The sequence below is a fragment of the Muntiacus reevesi genome, chromosome 3 (genome assembly GCF_963930625.1).
Source record: "Muntiacus reevesi chromosome 3, mMunRee1.1, whole genome shotgun sequence".
Taxonomy (NCBI): Eukaryota; Metazoa; Chordata; class Mammalia; order Artiodactyla; family Cervidae; genus Muntiacus; species Muntiacus reevesi.
The window spans coordinates 270,353,553-270,374,981 of NC_089251.1; the positions used below are offsets into that span (position 1 = coordinate 270,353,553).

The window sequence follows — 21,429 nt, forward strand, 5'->3', positions numbered from 1 at the left end:
TACATATATATATATATATATATATATACACACTTACTACAACTGACTTCCAGTTAGCTGTGGTAGAACAGGAAAAAGAATATCCAACTCTGTATTCTTAACATTATGAAAATATTATTCGTTTTATTGTTTACAGTCATCCAATTCTAACTTTCTGAAGTAAGCATTCAGAAAAATAAAAAAACTGTCTAACTACTAGGCGGTCTCCCATCCAAGTACTAACCAGGCCCGAACCTGCTCAGCTTCCCAGATCAGAGGAGACAGGGCACGTTCAGGGTGGTATGTCGTTAGACCGAGGCAGCTGCCAGGTGCCCTAAGAGCTCTGCATTGCACCTCCCTTTTTGTTCTGACCTGCTGGTCGGGCCTTGAACCGCAGCTCTCCACGGGGGGCGCGCGCTGCACTTGAGCCAGCCGCACGACCCGTGACTGGACTCCGGCCGGCCAGGCCCTGCAGCTCGGAGAGCAGCCGACACCGCCCCAGCCCCGCACACCGCCACCCCCAGCCAGCACCCGCCTGGCCCGGCCCGGGGCGCTTCTGGGAACCTGAGCGGCCTTGCGAGCCTGCGGGAGCTGGGTGGGGCAGCGAGCGGCGCCGCACCGCTCCCCCCCCCACCGCCCCCCACCATCCCGTTTGCTACTCAGGGTTCACGTGGCTCCGGAGGTGTGTCGCTTTGGCCCGGGGCCGCGGTCCTCGGAGCCTCCTGCGGGACACCTTTTCGGGATGGGTAGAAGCATTTCCCACTACAGACAAAAGAGCCCACACAGTGGCCCAAATCCTCCTCACAGAAATTATCCCCAGGTTTGGCCTGCCTTCATCCCTACAGTCTGATAATGGCCCAGAATTTACATCCAAGGGCACCCAACAACTTCCTCAATTCTTACAGACACCCTGGAAATTTCACATTCCATACCCTCCCCGGTCCTCAGGAAAGGTAGAAAGGATGAGTAGAACAATCAAAAAAACCCTTACCAAACTAACCCTCGAGGTACATCTGAATTGGAGTAAACTTTTACCAATTGTTTTCCTCAGAATACAGGCTTTGCCCAGAAAGCCCCTGGGGCTGAGCCCCTTTGAGGTGATGTATGGAAGGCCCATGCTCCCTCCTGGACTCCCCCCTGAGCCTCCTCCCATACCAAGCTTCCTACACTCCCCCCTCTGCTGACGCAACTCCGCAATGCCCTCTGGAAATACATCAGTCACAATCTGCCTGCCCCTGACCCCCAAGCCTCCCTGCCCCCTTTACAAATTGGGGACATGGCCTATCTGTCTGATCATCCCCAGGGTGACCTAACCCCACAGTGGCAGGGACCATTCAAAGTCATCCTCCTTGCCCCAACTGCAGCTAAACTCAAAAAGGTCGCCTCCTGGGTACACCTCTCTCGTCTAAAATGGGTCACCTCCAATCCTGCGCTGCCCTCCTTAAATGACACCTATCAGGTCTCCCGCACAGCACCCACCTCCTTAAAATTCACCCAGCGACAACCCCTGCCAACTATCGGAGAGGACACTGAATGACCTGGACTCTCTTCAACCTACAACTGCTCCTGACCCAACTACTACAAGACCTCTGGATCAGCGCCCCAACAGGAACTTCCTTCAAAGACCTGACTGCACTGGTGTCTCAACTGTGGCTCCAGGGAACCTTCTACAACCTGACTCCAGACGAAACTGATTTCTTTACTCTCATTCTCTACATCATTCTACATCCTAATGAGCACTGTTCCTCCTCAGATTCAAATCACCACCAACTTGGGGCCTTCTGCCCCTCACCCTGACTGACCTCTCCCTGTCTCTCTAACTATAGCTGCACTCCTAATCTTAATCCTTGCTGTAGGCCTAGTAACTGTCTCCCCTCAGGACTGGCCACCTATTCTTCATCTTTCCGTGGGTATCGCCTACATTGCTAGCTGGGTTCTACTCCTAGGGTGCTATTTCCTCTGTACTGTCTAACTAACAGCCCCATGACTCCCCTGCTCCTTATCCTTGCTGCACTCCCCAGCCTCCTGGCTACTCCCTGCCCCTGCTCAGACATTTATTCCTACGTACATTCCTCATGTTACAATACAGCTCCAAAACCATGCACCATGACATGAACCTCGGGGGCGGGAAGTCCAAATCCCTACTCACTGTCAAAGTACAAAAGAGAGGGAGTTTCATGAGTACCTGCCATAAGCCAAATGGAAGAAACATATGTTTCTATCCCATTACCCACTGGGGGTACTCAGACGGGGGTGGGGTACTAGATCAAAATCGGGAAAAGAAACAAGAACAAGTTACAAAGAACATAATTTCCCGGTTACAGTTGACCCCTGAGCCTTACAAACACCTAGACCTCCTTTCCCAATTACGGCCTCTCCTAAAACCTACCTCTGGCAACCAACACCTTCCCCGCCTTCTCAACTCTTCCTTTCAATTCTTCCAGTACACACCACACACATCCCAGTGTTGGATATGCATGTCACTCTCTCCCTCACCACACAGAGCCATTCCCTTACCCTCAACCTGGCTGTCACAGGGCAACTGTACTTCCCCTTCCCAACAGAAAACTACACAACTCATTGGGCCAGTCTCTGACAATGTCCTTACTCTCAGCCTCTTCAAACCTAACCTGTATTGACTACTCTAGTCCCAACTGCACTGGTCTTACAAACTCCACTCCCTCCTTCTGTTCCACTTGGGTTCTCTGGAACAGCACAAATAATTGCACCAATCCAGGAATCTTCATTCTCTGTGGGACCTATGCATATTCATGCCTCTCCTTAGACCCCCGTGGACCCTGCATCTTGGTCTTCCTGACCCCAGGCCTAACATTCCTCGAAGAGGGAGAGCTAGAACAAAGAGTTTACCCCCCAAGGGGAACTTTCCCACAGAAAAAGATGAGCTGTCATCGCCCCCCCCCCCCTCCTGGTTGGGACTGGCATAGATAGCAGCAGCCCTAAGGCACCGGGATGGGAGGCATCTGGACCTCTGCCCATTTCTATTACAAGCTGTCCCAAGAACTTAATGAAGACATGGAGCAGGTAGTAGAGTCCTTCGTTTCAATCCCCAAACAAATTAACTCATTAGCTTCTGTGGCCCTACAAAATAGGCGAGCCCTGGACCTTCTCACTGCAGAAAAGGGAGGGACCTGCCTTTTCCTAGGAGAGGACTGCTGCTATTTTGCTAATGAAACGGGGATAGTCCAGGGTCGAGTCAGAGAACTTAGAGACAGAATTGAATGCCGCAGAAAGAGTTAGAAAACCTTTACATTCCCCAAAACCTGTTCCCACAGATCCTCCCTTGGCTGCTCCCTTTCTGGGGCCATTAGTATTTATCACTCTATTCCTCTTATCTGGACCCTGTCTCTTTAATCTCTTTCAAAGGTTTCTCCAAGAACGGATTCGGGCCATCTCTTGAGATCAGGTCAAGACTGTTTTCTTCTTCTCGAGAGCCTCACCTCAAGCTCAGAAAAAAGGAGACTGTGGGCCCTAGGACGATCCTCCATTCCAGACCCAAAACCGTCGCACCATCCGGCAGGAAGTAGCCAGAGAGATAAGGCGCCCTTCTCCCCCCCCCCCTTTTTTTTTTTATGATTTCAGGGTCTGGAATGAAGGAGTCTTTTGGGCCTAGAAAAGAGAGCAACAGTCTCAAAGGCCCCTTGCTGAATCATCTAACTTTGGAGAAAACAAAGCATAATTTTAGTTCCATCCTGATGCTCCAGGCCAGTTGCATCTATCTGGGACTTATCACCCCCTGTCCGGAAACCTACCACCCCCTACACCCGCCCAGAAGACTTATCACCCTCTGCCCAACTATAGAGTGTCATTTCAACAAAAGAATACTTAAAATATCCCGCCTGATTGACGTTTCCCTTATTGCTTCCACAAACCTCCCTATAAGTATGAAGCCTCCCTGATCCCTCTCGGTGCTCAGCCTTGTCGTTAGGCCGACTGTCGCCCCTCCTTGCCTGAACAAAGGCAACCTACTTCTGTTGAGGTCGGCTCTCCTTTTCTGCCTGGCCGGAACTATGCCTTACAGATGTCACTGAGGGTGGTGCTTTCTGGAGGTCTTTAGCGCAGCCATGGCCTGTATTGGAACGTCTTCCTCTTAGGGCTTTTGTTGTTTCCATTTTGAATGTCGGGGGCCCCCTTGGGTCGAATTTTCCGAGGAAAAAGTTTGTTGGATCCACCTGGGGAAATACAAGCATATCCTTTTCCCTGTAAGATTAGTTTCCCAGATTTCCATTGTTTCATTAACCCGTCTTGGTACCAAATGGGCAGGGGAAGAGACGTGTCCTTCAGTTCCTCGAAATGCCTTTCTGCCCTGGTTAAAATATTTCCCTGTGGCAGGTTTAAAAACTTTAAAATGAATAAAGCTGTATTAACAATAGTGATGGGTTGAGAAAATATCTTATGTTGGAATCTAGTAAAGTCTGCTCTGGATAAGGAAGACAGCAGTGTTCCTGTGTATTCCCCTTTCTTTAAGTTCTTTTTATTTGTAACTTTAGTGTGTGAGGTGCTCGTTCGACTATGTCTCGTGTCTGTGGATTATAAGGAACACTTATAATATGTTTAATAGAAAAAGATTGTAAAAATTGTTTAAAGTATCTAGAAATATAGGCAGGGCCAGTGTCTGTTTTAATAGAACTAGGAGTTTATGGTGGAGGTTTCTGTATCTAGTAAAACAAAAACTGAATATTTAGCACCAGAGACGTTATTAATCGGGTAAGGATATAAGCAAATAACTTGAATAAGAGCATATAATTAATTTTGTTGAGCAGAATGAAATTTAGTGTAAAAGACTTTGTATTTTTTAAGAGGCCAGAAAGAAAGAATCTTTGGCATTTTTAGTCCCATAAGAATCACCTGGGCCACTTACTGGATTTCATTTTGTTATCTAGTGCCTAGCACAGTTTCTAGGACAGAGTTGGAAATTAATAAATGTGTACATTCCTGGTATTATAGTCTAAAACTTGCAACACTAATAGTTGCAAACTTAAATGACCCTAATGGTTGTAGAATTTTCTTGCATCTACAAAAGACAGTCCTAGCTGACTGGGCTTAGGAATTTTTCTTCATCTACTTGGGACTTCTTTCCTCCTATCCCTCACTGTCAGATCCCTTGTGCTACCTGACTGCATCTATCCACAGTCTACACACCTAGTTTCTTCTTTGGCTCCAACGCAAAGTCAGAGGCTAGGAGTGAGAAGGTAATCCCCTGTGGCTACATCCCCACAGTAACACCCCCATAGGCCCCATCCTGCTCCTCACCTGAAAGCCCCTGCCATAGCTCCTGGGATGAAATGCCCCGGGTAGCCTTCCTACCTGAAGAAGGAAGAGGAACAAATACTGAGTCTAGATTTCACTTGGAAATTCAGATGATTAATGTGGGTCAGTCCTAGTCTACAGTTCATTGGAACACAGGGACATTTAGAGAAAACATTTGTGGGAGCTTAAAACTGGATTAGTTTTCCTGTTTGTTCATTATTTTTCTCATTATTATGAGTGTTAAAAAAAACCAAAAAAACCACCCAAACTTGAAATTTCACCAATGCTGGATTGTATTGAGGAGGGGAGAACTCACAAGTGCATACTCAATTTCACAGGAACCTGGGGAGTAAGGGAAGAGAATCAAGTGGGCTAGGGCCTGTGGGGAGAAACGTGCAGCTGGGGGCCGGCGGAGACCAAGTACACACAGCCTCCCAAAATGACGGTCTCAAGGGGACAGCACTCATTCTCAGCTGTTCAGGTTCTCTGCGTCTTAAGAAACTCACAACTTTGTCACTTTTAAGATAAATGATGAATGAAAATGGTAAGGGTGGCAGAGATGCAAAGCGGGGCCTGGAATGAAAGGTAACATAAACAGCACAGAAAGCAAGGGCACAGCTACACCAAGATGGAGACTCAGTGCGTGCTTCTTGCTTGTGGCATGACTACAGCTATCCAGGTTCACATGAGATGGCTCAGCATGAGGCAACTTACAAATACCACATGTGCAAAATGAACCTAGAAACCAAAGAGAAACCATCACATGAAAAATGCGGGCCACAGAGGCAGGTTCTGTAAGGTTCAGAGTATGTGAGAATACATACTGAGAGTAATCCTTCCAAAATTAATGGAATGCTTTCTAACATAAATTAGAGAATAATGCTTTTTCCATTATTGACGAGTTTCAGAGATACCAAACACACTGCTTATCATGAAAATCCAGTAAAGTACGGATGACCATGAAGATAAATGAGAATCTTAATAATAATTCATTCCTGTGTCCATCAGAGGTGACTGAGTTCAAAAATAATTACAAAGCTCCACATCATCACATCTCAAAACGATTCAAATTACCCTCCCACCAACTGTCACCCAGAGTCTACCTTGACAATATTGGCAGGAGTGGCCCATTTATTTATTTATTTTCGCCCATCTCTGGCTAAGATTTTAAAAACCCAAGTTAGGCTATAAAAGGGTAGCAGTTTCTGTCACTTAGGACATTGTCTTCTCTTGAAACCAGTCACTTGCTACAAGGAAGAAACAGATGGTAATAGAAGTTAGTGACCTTATATCCTAATTCAACAATGACAAAAAATCTTCAGGATTCTTCTATGGCATTAAGAAACATTTTTATCTTACCGAGTTCATTCATTGCATGTCTATGCTCTTCATCAAATGAAAGTTTCATTAGAACACACACAGCAGGACAGATCTGATGTTCAACAGGAGCTGGCACTGAAAAATAAAGTTGACATAAACCATAATGCTTTGTTTTCTCAAAGTAGTGATGTTTATTATACCTAAAAAATACTGAGTTTGCAGATATACTTCTCATGCATGGTAGCTTAGTGAATCAACAAGTATTTGCTGAAGAGATGAATAACTACTATACACATGGAAAGGAAAATACAGGTAAAGGGCTTTCCTTGGTTCTGTAAAAATGTTTACCCCTCACCAGCCTTTCACCAAGTCTGCTGGACTAACTCCCATGTAGGTTTATGCTATAATTCAACTAATAACTTAAAAATTATACTGGTTATTTGAAATAATAAAAACATTTTGGTATAAAACTATTTATTTATAATTTATATTTTCAAAGCTGAAAGGCACATGGCTGTATAGAAATGTATAGAGAAACCTAGTGCAACTCTAGTAGAGAAAGTTTATTATATAGACACCAGATAGTAAATAAAAATTTAAAGGAAAAGTGTCTAAGAAAATGTACTTACACATTTAGTGCTATACATAAAGTTTCAAAACTGTTACTTGAAATAAAAATTGAAAAACCAAGTCTATTTTTCAGAAGTAATAGTATTTATTCTATTTAACTTGTCTGAGAACAGGTATTAAGAGCACACAATACAAGTCATTACATAATTGTGGACAGCCAAAGAAAACAATCCAGAAAGATAATGTTCTCCCAGTAAAGCAACTTATTAATTCTCCCTAGCCCTAGGACAAACAGAAAGGACATTTCTGCTATATTCTTACTGTTGAAAATTTTTTAATTTTAAATAAATTCACCTTTATACCTAACCCTAAGAGAAATCTACTAAATCTTTATAGATCAAGTTCTCATCATCAGTCTTTCTCCTGCTCCCCCAATCAAGATACTGACTCGATAGTCCTTTGCTGTGTGTATGTCTATGTGTGGGTTCTTACCAGGTGAAAGGAGGTCTTACCTTATATACTTACTGCTTTTGGTTCTTCCTATAGGAATGAAGTAACTTATCTCCTCAAGGGTCCCAACTCCCATGATCCCTGCTCCTGGGGGAGAGGGTTTCTCCCTGAGAAAAGAGCTGGGTGGCTGATCACCCCAGCAGCTGGGGCCCCAAGGCCTGAAGACAGGCAGTGAAGTGGGAAGGACACTGGGCTGAGGGTCAGGGGGTCTGGCCTCTGGCCCTGGATCCCCCACCCACTACCTGTGAAGCCACAGGCAAGTCTTTTGGCCTCTCTGAACCTCAGTCTCTTCATCTGTAAAATGAAGATGATAATATCTTCTCTTCCTACTTCACAAGGCTGTTCTAAGGATCAAATAACAGATATAACACAGCTCTGCATCCACTGAGTAAAGCGATATGCAAATATAAGAGAACGGCTTGGTCACTCACAGCTGAAGGAACTTACGTAAAGTCACTTTCCTGAGCTTAATCTCAAGAGAAGGAGAACATAATCGCTCAAGTTCTTTCTAGATCAACTATGCTATGACTGTTTAAGTCTACTTTGATTTTCTGTTATTTTCTGGTTGTACTGTAGTGCACACAACATTTCCCTTTGCTAACTTTTTTTCCTAGGGAAATAGAGAAATTAAGCTTTAAACTATGTGAGCGGTGCAGGTGGCTAATATGAATTTCCCACTCTGATTCATAAAGACACCGTCCTAATTAAAAAACTTTTCATTTCAAAAACTTTTACATTTGCTTTGTCACATGCACCATATGGAACATACTTGGATTTTTGTCCTGGTCCATGCCTTGTTCATGGGCTTCTTGCCACTCCCAACAGGTTTCACAGTAAGCTCGTATCTGTTCCAAAAGATGAAGGACTCGGATTTCACGCCTGCCTCTCTTGTCATCAGGCTGTGAGTGAATGATGTTGTGGAGTGCTGCACTGGCCCTGGCCAGAGCCTCTTTACCGCCCCAGGAATTGCTCAACAACACAGAGTCTTTGTCATTGCCATGTAAAAGCTGGATGAGGAGAGGAAGACATCCAGACTGTCGCATGGATATACAGCTGTCTTGGGAGCTAGACATAGCTAGCAAAGTTCACGACATATCATCCTTATCATGAGTACCAAGCATTGACAACAATGAATACACCATTTCCACCTGTGGGCCAAATGAGTTTAGAAACAAAATTATGACTTTAATAGCCAAAAGCCAACACCAATGAAGTGATGAATGGGATATTAGCTGTAACTCAAACAAAAACAGAAACAAAAACAAAAATCTCTTTCCAGGATGAAGTAATGAGCGTTATTTCAAAATCCATATTGCTATAATCATTATCACCATCTTCTTTATGAGTAAATATTAGTAGTGGTAGTATATAGTCATAAGGAGACAGTAGGTTCTTGCATACCTAAACTGCTATTATCTGGATCAGTGGGTGAAAATCTGTTATCATAATGAAAGACAATCAACTGATTTTTCTCTTTCTCACATCTCCCCCACCCACCACACACACACACACCTACCAACACATACAGAGCAAGAAATGTGGTTTATCTAAAATTCTTTACACAATTAAAAATTTTACTTTTTAAAATCTACAACCATAATCAGTAAAGAGAAAATGTTTTTTAGCAATTACTATTTACTAAGTACTGGTTCTAAGCAATTGCTAACCGTCACCAGATTATAATATTGTTAAAATTATGATATCTCCCTTATACATGTAAAAGTATTTTCTCATAAAGGGATCATATAGGGATGATCCCTGATCATATAGAGATACAAAGTCAATATTCTTATTTAATTTTTTTTAAGCAGCTGGTAAGCATCATTACTCCCTTCCTGTAAATTCCAAGAATTTACTCAGAAGCAGATCAGAAACAGGAAATAGCACCCAGTCATCCTGTCCTGTGATCAACCGCATTTTTTAAAAGCAAGAGCTACTGTGTGAAAGTTGAGGCTATTATAGAAATGCATCATATCTATAAATTAGTGGTTCCAAACCAGGGGCAACTTTAGCCACCTTGAGACTCTTCTGGTAATGTCCTACTATTTGCAAGTGAGCTGTGTGACACAAGCAGGTTACCAGAGTTCTCTGAGGTCCAGCTGTCTCAGCTGCCAAACGGAGTAATTTACCTAATAGGGTTTTCTTTGTGAAGATTAACTAAAGTCACACATGTATACAGGACAGTAGCTGGCATTCAAAAATGTAGTAAGGTCTTAATATTATCATGCAAAAATCACTCCAAAAGGAAATGGTATTCAAGCTGCCAGTTTTCAAGCAATAGTACTCTTATATATTAAAGGTTTTCTTTACAGTAAAAACTACTCGTGTTGGACAGACTGGGGTGGAATTCTAATTTAATTACCATCTTTTTGGCTTTAGTATTCTCACTTAAAAGAGGGGCAAGAATAATACATTCAAAGGGTTTTGGAAAAGATCAGAGATAGTTTACGTACAAGTCTTAGCAGTTACTGGCATATTAGTGATCCCAAGTAGTAACTATTGTGAGTTACTAAAAGGATTAAGTTTTATATTAATAATATCACTGCTACTCTAAAATTCATTTCTTATATCGACATTAGTTATGTAATGCTTTTCCTCAGAGCCATTATATTACTAAAGTAAAGAAAGAGTATGTAGAATATGCTATGAAAACAAGGAAGTATTTAGATGTAATGGAAAATATACTGTTTAAAAAATAGTCCCCGTGCTCCAAATGTAGTGCTTCAAAGGAGGCAGACACAGACTGCATGGGCAGGCGCGAGGGCCCTGGGTCAGAAAACGCTCTGTAAAGAAGGAAAGCCCAAGAAGAGCTCTGCAGGCTGGCGAGGACCCTGAGGGTCACTGTGCAGCAGGGTGGGAAGTGGAGGGCTGCACCACTGCAGCCAGGGCAGCCAGGCAGAAAGTCACGGGGAGGGGAGAGCTCAGGGGGGCGAGCCAGCTGTGGGCTGCACCTCAGGATGCTTGCAGAGACCTGGCTGTCATTTCTTTAAGAGACTGCGATGATGGAAACAAAAGAATACTTAAGCCAAAATTAAAAGAAGCATGAAGAATGTTTTAGTAGAGCACTCAGAGTTCTAGCGACAAGACTCTATAATCCGTTACCTTGGTTCCCAGATGACTGGTCAGCCTTCAAGGAGCTTAATGTGTGCTACTAGAGCTCAAAACACTGGCTGTTTCATGATCTATTCGTGTACTTGACCCCTAGAAATTAAGCAAATTATAGACAGTATAATTTAGATTATAGATAAATATAGCTAGCTTCATGCTAAGATACTCCAAATGAACTGTCTTTAGGGTAAATAGCTAAATATACCATTAAAGTGTGAACATTTATAACTGCTCAAAATGAGTATTTTTATCTATAAACTTGAGTAGAATTTAGAGAAAGACTGAAGGAGGAAAAAAAAAAACTGTTGTAAAAGACAAAGTACAATGTAGAAGAAACCAAACACTGAAGACATTCTAAGAGTAATATTCTTTCCCAAATCAAAAGGCATGAAACCATATTCAGCTAAATATACACTGGCTGGAAGAAAGCCCCATTGAGTGATGAAATGCTTCCCAAGGCCCACTAGACTTCACACTCCAGGATGTCTGGCTCTAGGTGAGTGACCACACCATCGTGGTCATCTGGGTCATGAAGGTCTTTTTTGTGCACTTCTTCTGTGTATTCTTGCCACCTCTTCTTAGCATCTTCTGCTTGTTATGTCCATACCATTTCTGTCCTTTCTTGGTGCAATGCTAGTCTGTAGGAATGTAAGTGAGTAAGACACCCCCACCCTCGCTGCATATGGAGCCTGGACAGGTTGCTCAACATGTAAACACACAGTGCCGTGACGAGCGCAGGTGTGCAGACAGGAGTGGCGGGCACTCAGCTCGGGATTGTAGAGTAAAGGGCTGTCTGACTGTGAACGACAGAGAGGTGTCTCCTTAAAAAAGAGGAGGGTCAGCCACACAGCAGCTCAGATGAGGCAGAGGCCCTAAGCACAGGTCACAAAGAATGTGTACGTGTGTGTGTGCCTGTGAGAGAGAGAGAGAGAGAGAGAGAGAGAGAGAGAGAGAGAGAGAGACACAGAGAAACTGACTCACTTGGAGATTAAGAGCTTCTTCTGATTGCAATAAGGAGGATGGAGTTGAGGGACCAAGACTCAAGATAAAGAGAGCAGGTGGGAGACTTTTAAGGAAATTTTGGCAAAGGGCTGCTTTTGATCTACAGGAGGAAATGAATGACTCCTTATGCTGAAGCAAGCATACTGTCTTTAAGGATATCTAAATACTTTGACTGTTTCTGGTAGTGAGGATGTAACACAACCCGTAAGGAGCCTTGTCTTCTAGAATTCACCACCTTGTGAACTACTCCTGTGGTTAAGTGTAGGCCAGATTTTGTGTAAGGCTTTTAGCGAACAGACTGCTATAGATATGATGAGAAGTCACTTTCAAGATAAGTTTACAAAAACTGTGGCTTCCATCCTGGACACCCTCTCTTGTTCTTCTCTGAGGGATTGCCAGATACTACACTATGAACTGCTCTTTGCAGAGGCCTTGGTGGCAAGAAATGATACCACTGGCCGACAGCCTGGACATCTCAGGCCTGCTAACAGTCATATGGTGAGTTTAGAAGCAGATCCTCCCCTCATCAAATCTTGAAATGACTGTGGCCCCAGCCAACATGGCGACTGCAGCCTATGAGAGACCCTGAACCAGAGGCACTCAGCTAAGCTGCACCAGGATTCCTGACCTACAAAGACAATAAATGGTTGCTGATTTAAGCTGCTAAATTTGTCAGGCAGCAATAGATAACTAACATATTGTTTGAAACAGAAGAGAAACAAGAGGTTACATTACAAAGCAAGGAAAAACCCATGTCTACGATGAAACATGTTCTGACATTCATTTCAGTGTAGACATCAATCACCTTTAAGCTTCAGACTTAGTATCTTTCTATATAGATTCTTGATTTTGGGACACTCTCCATTCTGCTCTCCCAAACTCTCTAGCTAGAAACCTAGATGGATTTATTATAAGGAGATTCCAAGAGAACATTCCCATACCCATACTACCTATAAGCCAGAACTTGAGTCTTGAGAATCTTTCCTGGGCCTTTTTATTATGATTAAGTCTGCACCAACATCCTTCAGAGGGACCAGAGAAGCAGTAACCTGTAAGAAATGGTTATCGTTGTTCGGTCGCTAAGCCAAGTCTGACTCTCTGTGACCCCATGGACTGCAGCATGCCAAGCTGTCCTTCATTATCTCCTGGAGTTTACTCAAACTCATGTCCTTTGAGTTGGTGATGCCATCCAACAATCTCATCCTCCTTTGCCCCCTTCTCCTCTTGTGCTCAATCTTTCCCAGCATCAGGGTCTTTTTCAATGACTTGCCTCTTTGCATCAGGTGGCCAAAGTATTGGAGCTTCCGGATCAGTTCTTCCAATGAATATTCAGGGTTGATTTCATTTACTATTGACTGGTTTGATCTCCCTGTAGTCCATGGGACTCTCAAGAGTCCTCTCCAACACCACAGTTCAATTCTTCACAGTGAAGCATCAATTCTTCACTGCTCAGCCTTCTTTACAGTCCAAATCTCTCATCCGTATATGACTACTAGAAAAACCATAGCTTTGACTATATGAACCTTTGTCAGCAAAGTGACGCCTCTGCTTTTTAATATGCTGTCTAGGTTGGTCATAACTTTTCACCCAAGGAGCAAGTGTCTTTTAATTTCATGGCTGCAGTCACCATTCGCAGTGATTTTGGAACCCAAGAAAATAACATCTGCCACTGTTCCCACTTTTCCCATCGACTTGCCATGAAATGATAAGACAGGATGCCATGATCTTCATTCTTTGAATGTTGAATATTAAGCCAGCCTTTTCACTCTCCTCTTTCACCTTCATCAAGCGGTTCTTTAGTTCCTCTTCACTTTCAGCCATTAGAGTGGTATCATCTGCATATCTGAGGTTGCTGATATTCCTTCCAACAATCCTGATTCCAGCTTGTGAGTCTCCTAGCCTGGCATTTCTCATGATGTACTCTGCATATAAGTTAAATAAGCAGGGTGACAATATACAGCCTTGATGTACTCCTTTCTAGATTTTTAACCAGTCTGTTGTTTCATGTCTGGTTCTAACTGTTGCTTCTGACCTGCATCTCCTTTTCAACACACATTAGAATCAAGCACTTCTCTATCTTCTGGTCCTCCTTTATCCACCTTTCAATATCCACTGCCATCAGAGGCACTCAAATGTGTGCCGAGGGGCCCAAGAAGGACTATGCCTGGCAGTTCAATCAGTACAGCTGGGACACAGTCAATTTCAGCTACACTTGCTGGGTACAAATCCCTCTTCTATTATCTACTTGCTCACTTTAGGAAGGGACTCAAAAAACAGTATTTTTCTGAGAAAACAAAACAAAACAAAACAAAGTGACTCTAAGAAGTTCACCATAAAGGTAGCAACAGTCTCCAACTCTCTGTGAAACTGTGTAAGAGGGAGAAGAAGCAAAAGAAGCAAGCACCCTCCTCACCTTGCCTTTTTTCATACAGATGGTACACGGAAGTGGCCCAACAGTAGATGAGAAGTTTCTCTTTATTAAAGTACTACAGCTAATTCTACAACCCTTAGTGAATTAATAAAGGTAGACATTAAGTATAAATGCTGTGAATATCACAAAAAGATGTTATGTGCTTTCTGGTGGAAGACCACTATGCTACCTATGAAAGTCTCAGGCATAGAATGAGGGCCTGAGACCAAATCTGATCACATTGCTAGACCCAATACCAATTTACAGGGAATACAGAAGACAGAGAGATAGGTCAAACTTCACCATGCAGATGTTCCTAGCAAAATTCAGACTATGGAAAACTTGAGAAGACAAATAACTTTGGTTATTCAATAAATATACAGCAAAAATCTAAGAGACAAAGAAGAAATCTATAGATTAAAAGAAACTTCAAAGACACACTAACCAATCTCTGTGCATGGACTTTATCTGGCCCTTGTGTCACATAAATTTAAAAATTATGACATTTACGAAGCAACTGCAAATTTGAAATCTGATGCTACCGAGGAACTACTGTTAGTTTCTTTGGGAGTGTAATAATGGCATAATAGTTATGTATTCTAGGTGTCCTCTGGCTGCAGGACTGCTTTAGCAATTCTGGGCCTTTTGTAGTTCCATAGAAATTTTAGTATTATTTGTTCTAGTTCTGTGAAAAATGTCATAGGCATCTTGACAGGAATTGCATTAAATCTGCAGAGTGCTTTGGGACTTCGGACAATACTACCAAGCTACAGTAATCAAAACAGCATGGCATTTGTACAGAAACATGACAGATAGACACACAGACCAAAAGAACAGGATAGAGAACCCAGAAGTAAACCCACATACCTACAGTCAGTTAATCCTTGACAAAGGAGATAAGAACACACAACGGAGAAGAGACGGTCTTTTCAGCCAGTGACACTAGGAAAGCTGGACAGCTACATGTAAATCAGTGAAGTCAGCACACACCCTCACACCATAAACAAACAAGCCCCCAAAATCCCTCAAATTGTTTTAAAGACATAAGTATAAGACATGATACCATAAAACTTCTGGAAGAAAACATAGGCAAAATAGTCTCATAGTCTCAAATTATAGCAATATTTTCTTAGATCAGTCTCCCAAGGGAAAACAAATAAAAGCAAAAATAAATAAACGGGACCTAGTCAAACTTAAAAGATTTTTTTCCAGTAAAGAAAACTATCAACAAAACAGAAACACAGCCTACAGACTGGGAGAAAATATTTGATTGACAGTCAATATCCAAAATGTACAAACAGCTCATACAACTCAGTATCAAAAAAATAAAAATAAAAAATAAAAGCAACAAAAATCAAAGGATGGACAGAAGACCTAAACAGACATTCCTTCAAAAGGCATACAGATAGCCAACAAATCATGAAAAGATGCTCAACATCACTGATTACTGAGAAATTCAAATTAAAAATGGCCACCATCAAAGCAAAAAGTCTGGAGAGCATGTGGAGAAAAGGAAATCCTTCTACACTGTTAGTGGGAATATAAATTGGTACAGCCACAATGAAAACCGGTATGGAGGTTTCTTAAAAAACTAAAAATAGAGTTACCACATGATCCAGCAATCTCACTCCTGGGCATAAATCCAAAAAAGATGAAAACTCTAATCTGAAAAGATAAATGCACCCAAATGTTCACAGCAACACTATTTATATTAACCAAGACCTGGAAAGAACCCAAGTACCCATCAACAGATGATGGTTTTAAGAAGATACAATGGTTTAAGAAGTCACAAAAAAGAATGAAATACTGCCACTTGCAGCACCATGGATGGAGCTAGAGAATGCCATACTAAGTGAGGGAGTCAGACAAAGACAGACATTATATGAGATCACTTATATGTACAGTCTAAAAAATAATACAAATATATCTACACACAAAACAGAAATAGACTCACAGACACAGAAAACAAACTTACGGTTACCACAGATGACAGAGAAGGACAAATTAAAGGTATGGGATCAACAGATATAAATAATCCAAAAAATATGTATATGTTACTGAATCACTTTGCTGTAGAGCTAAAACTAACACAATAATGTAAATCAACTGTATTTTCAATTTAAAAGAAAGTATTCTTAGACACAGAAAACAAACTTATAGTTATTAAAGGGGAAATGGGAGGAGGGATAAATTAGGAGTATGGGATTAACAGATACATACACTTTGATATATATAAAATAAACAAGGATTTACTTTATAGTATGTGCATGTGTGCATGCTAAGTCGCTTCAGTCACATCCAACTCTTTGTGACCCTATGGACCATAGCCCGCCAGGCTCCTCTGTCCGTGGGATTCTCTAGGCAACAACACTGAAGTGGGTTGCCATGCCCTCGAGATCTACCCAACCCAGGGATCAAACCCGCAGCTCTTTTGTCTCCTGCACTGGCAGGCAAGTTCTTTACCACTAGCACCACCTGGGAAGCCCTAGGGAATTTTATTCAATATCTTGTAATAACCTAAAATGGAAAAGAATTGGAAAAATACAATATAACTGAATCACTTTGCTGTATACCTGAAACTAACAATGTTAGGAATCAACTACATTTCAATTAAAAAAATGTTATATTCTGTAAATACACAGTGAAGTATTTAATATTTAAGCAAAAAATGATGATGTCTGGGATCTTTTCCAAAAATAAAATCAGAGGACAAAGTATATAGGGTACCTGCAGATTACTCTATTACTCTGTTTGCCTCTGTATATATTTGAAATTTTCCATAATAACAGGCTTAAAAACATATTATTGGCAGTGGAAAAGGTTCTCCTACCATTTCATCTCTTTCCCAGTCTTGTTTGAACTTCATCACTACTTACTGGTTGTCTCACTAGAGATCTGGTTCTAAACATTAAATGGAAAAGCTGAGATCGATTCATAAATGAATTACACATAAAGTTATATACTAAGCAAGTAGGGATCTAGCCCATATAATTTATTTCTAGCTTTCTCTTTTCATTTAACATTCAAGGGAGATTAATCACAGATCAAAAATCCCTCTTTCTAGAAGGGATGTTAGTTATCCCTTCCAACCTACATATATTCATTGCTATTATCTACTATTTATTTATCAGGGACTGTGGGGATATAAAAATGAATAAAACTGGAAAGAATCTTTGTCTTTCTGGAGCTTACAATTTAGTAGGGAGAACAGAAATAACCACATAAATAAATATAAAACTGCAAATGTGGTCTTCAAGGTGAGAAGAACAAGCGAGGACAGCCTGTAATGGGATGTGAACAGTTCAAGCCTCTTGAGAGAAATCACGCTAAAGTTCAGACACACACAAACTGCTGTTAACTGAGTGAAGTGGGATGAGAAGGCACAAGAGGGAACGGGCAGATGGTGTGCAGGCTGCAGCAGAGGAAGCCGTCAAGGGGAAGTCCTGAAGGGCCAGCGTGGCAGGCGTGCTGAGAGCAAAGGGTGACAGACAGCTGGCAAGTTTAGGCAGGAGCCAGGTTATACAGGTCGTAGTAAGGCTTGTCTTTTTCTGAGAATCAATGGATGCCAACAAAGGATTTTACCAAGAGGGTGATTTACTCGTGAAAGATCATTCTGGCAGAGTGGCTGTGGGCAGGAAACCAGGTGAGGTACAATGAACTTCCTTCCCCAAGGGCACTAGGGCAGGAGCTTGATGGATCATATTACTGTGATTCTGAGAAAGTCAAAGAGATTATTTTCAGTTTTGTTAGTGTCAACTGTTTTGTCTCTGGAGCAAATAACAAAAGAAATGAACAAACCCCAAGAGTCTGACAGGTAAAGGGATTTTGGCATAACTGGATCACAGTCTCACAGACACACCTCTTATCTACATTAAGATCTGGAAGTAGCTGTAGCGTCATTAATGTGATTTTGGTTTTTGTCTTGTAAGTTTGTTATGATTTTATCGCACACTAAAGTCTTACATTTTTAAATGAAGCCTATGGTTCTTTTATGGTTTCCTACTCACTTCATGATTATAAAAACTCTATGCTCATTTCCTTAACTTTTAATATTTCTAACAGTTTTCATTTGGGGGACTTCCCTGGTGATTCAGTGATTAAGAATCTGCCTTCTAATGCAGGGGATGCGAGTTTGACCCCTGGTCTGGGAACTAAGATCCCACCTACTGCAAGGCAACTAAGTCCGAGGGCCACGACTTCTGGGCCTGCACGGCGTAACAGAAGATCCCGCATGCCGCAGGGAAGAAGATCTCACATGCCACGACTAAGACACAACATAGGTAAATAAGTAAACTGTTTTTTAAAGTTTTCATCTTTGACATTAAATCTAATATATTCAGAGTTAAATTCTGATATAAGAAATGAGATAAGAATTCAATTAAAAAAATAAATATTGAGCTTATTGGCTAGGTGAGGCTTTAAAGGATATAATAATTGAAATATGACCCCAAAGTATTAATAGTGGGTCTTAATCCTAAAGCAAAAAAAAAAGATTTTTGTCAAGAAGACAGAACTTCTTTCTACATATGTGTAGGAACACATGATAATCTCAGAGAACTCCCTAAGTAGTAGACAAAGAACCCAAATGTACTATTGGAATATAATTTTTTTTTGCCCTAATTTACCATCTGTAGAGTATTATCCAGTACAATGTGGACCAGTAATATTAAAATGAAGTATATTTTTGTTTAAATGTGGTAAATTTAAATATTTAAATTAAGTATGAGACATTTTAAGCTTTAAATTTTAATGAACTAATAGAACAAATAAATAGTATCATTAAAAGTAATCTATAGGCACTAAAGGAATATTTTATATCAACAGTAAGAAAATTTCCTTAAAATCAACTTAGTTGAAACTGTATTTTAAAAAATCATTCATTTAAAACATAAAATATTGCTTGAAAAAATGTGGAGAATACAGAACACTCCAAAGAAAAATACTCATTAGGATACATTCCAATCAAACTCTAATAGAAAACTGATGGCAGCACAACAAGATAATGTTCTACATTTTAAAAAATTGTCTTCCATAATTTTGCTAAAGATGATAATAGTAAATATGACTAGGGTATTTATTTACTTTTATTTTAATGGGCATTAGAATTGTTTATTTAAATGCTAGGTTTCTATAATCCTGGAATACAACTGAAGATGAAAATATTAACTCTTTATGATTTTTTTAAAAAACACAAAAATATCTTAGAATGCCACAGAGAAAGAGCAAATCTATTCAATGCAAGCAGTAATAACTAGGTCAAATCACATATGACCAAAATGCAGCTTAGTATTTATTTTTCAAAGAAACTCTACTCACATTAATCATTTTAGGCTAAAACAGAGACACATACTTTAGAGCTATAAAATATACTTGGAAATTTGAAAGCTTCATAGTTAAATATAATAAAGAAAAATGACATAGCATTTTAGTACTGAATTCTTCTGGAGATATCCATTTAGGAAGGAAACAGGTCATGTGAGAATCATCTCACTCAGTATTTCTTTTAAAATATTTAAATAGTTAACTAGAAAAGAAATTAATAAAATAATCTATTTACCTGACCGCTACCCACAGTTGCCATGTTGATTTCTGCCACTCCTTGACCTTCATTCTGCCGTTCGGCTTCATGTGAGCCAGCTTCATGCTTGCTCTGAGATGACCTCTGTTAATATGGAGTTAACATCAATACATACAAAAACGGTGCATGCTTTCTCAGCCCACAGCTTTCCTTCTTTCTTGCTCTAAAGCTCTGAAGGCCTCAATGACACAGGTTCACAAAAGCACGGAGCTGCACTCCATAGCCTCCAGCGGGCTGTCAGCTGCCTGTCTCGGTCACAGCAAAGTGAAGTGTGTCCCTCGAACACTAGGGCTGCACAAGACAAAGGGTTTTCTGAGACCCACAGAAACACCATCCTCCACCAGCTGTGCTCACATCACTATCGGGGACATAACCCAACTAGAGCAAATAACTGTCTTTTCCGCAAGGTCACATGGTTCTGGTATTTAATAGAGCTGCAAATATAGCAGTTACTATAGCTTATAAATACCTTCTATGTAAGTATATTTATACTTACACACACATATATTTTTATATACATCTGCTAATAAAAGTAATATGAAACCAACAGATAAGCTCTTAGATTCTAATATGAATAAAACCAAAACCTTTTCTAATGTAACCACCATCTGTTAGGTAAAGTGAAAGGGCAAGATTATATCCAGTAAAAGCAGTAATTTCAAGACAGATTATATCTAGTACAAAGCAGTCACTTTGAAAACTATCACCACAGAATCAAAGAAAGAAAATAATCAAGTATCTTTTATAGAAACAATTACCAGTGTGCCTCCTCTAGGAACATTATAGGCAAAATTAAAAATTACACATTAAAAATTGTGACATAATAATGGAAAACTATGTTACAAAATGGCTTCCACTGGAATTTATTTAAACATAAAGCTTTCCTAGACCATTTAAAATGTGACTTTAAAATAATTTACATATACTATTTCCATCAATAAACAAGTGTAAGTTATACATAGGCAAAAGAGAAGTAGTCCCAATAATTCAGAAACAAGAAAAAACAGTACCTTGGGAAAGTGATACCATAAAATTCAACAAAATCATCTAAAGCAGAGAATACAAAGTCAGTGAAGAGAAAAAATGAATCAACGAGCACTAAATCTACAAAGATTTGACACTGACATCACTGAAGATGTCAATATAAAAGTAATTATTGAGTATGTGCTATGTCAGTTACTTGCAATAGGGCTGGAGAACACAGTACTGACAAACCCAGGCATCGTTCAACGCACTCTTCCAGATTTAGTCTAGTCAGGGATGCTATCAAATAATGAAAGAAACAACAGTAAAGTTAAACACTTCGACAAGCACTCTGAAAAAAGAGCACAAGTTGCTTATAAGGATATATAACAGAGGGACATCAGACATTGTGGGAGTCGGGGGAAGTGCTCTCTTAGGAAGTATTGTTTGGACTGAGATCTAAAATATAAACAGGAGTTCTAGGAAACGGGATATGGCAGAGGATGAAGGAAACAGAGACCACATGCAAAAATTTAGGGAAATAGAGACCATATGCAAAGGAGCTGTGATGGGAGAAACGTGGTTTGCTCTAGGATATCAAAGAATTACAGTGTGAAGAGTAGAACAGAGAGATGGTTAAAAAAAGGAACTTAATGATTTTGTTGAATTTTAGTGTGATTCTCAGATGGCACTCATGCCCCCACATAACCAATACTCTAAA

At 40.7% G+C, this 21,429-nt stretch overlaps 1 pseudogene; it reads right to left on the reverse strand.

Moving 5' to 3' along the window:
* Positions 1–6,025: 6,025 nt before the first annotated feature.
* Positions 6,026–21,429, reverse strand: part of LOC136164263 (adenomatous polyposis coli protein-like) — a 44,828-nt pseudogene continuing 29,424 nt past the window's right edge.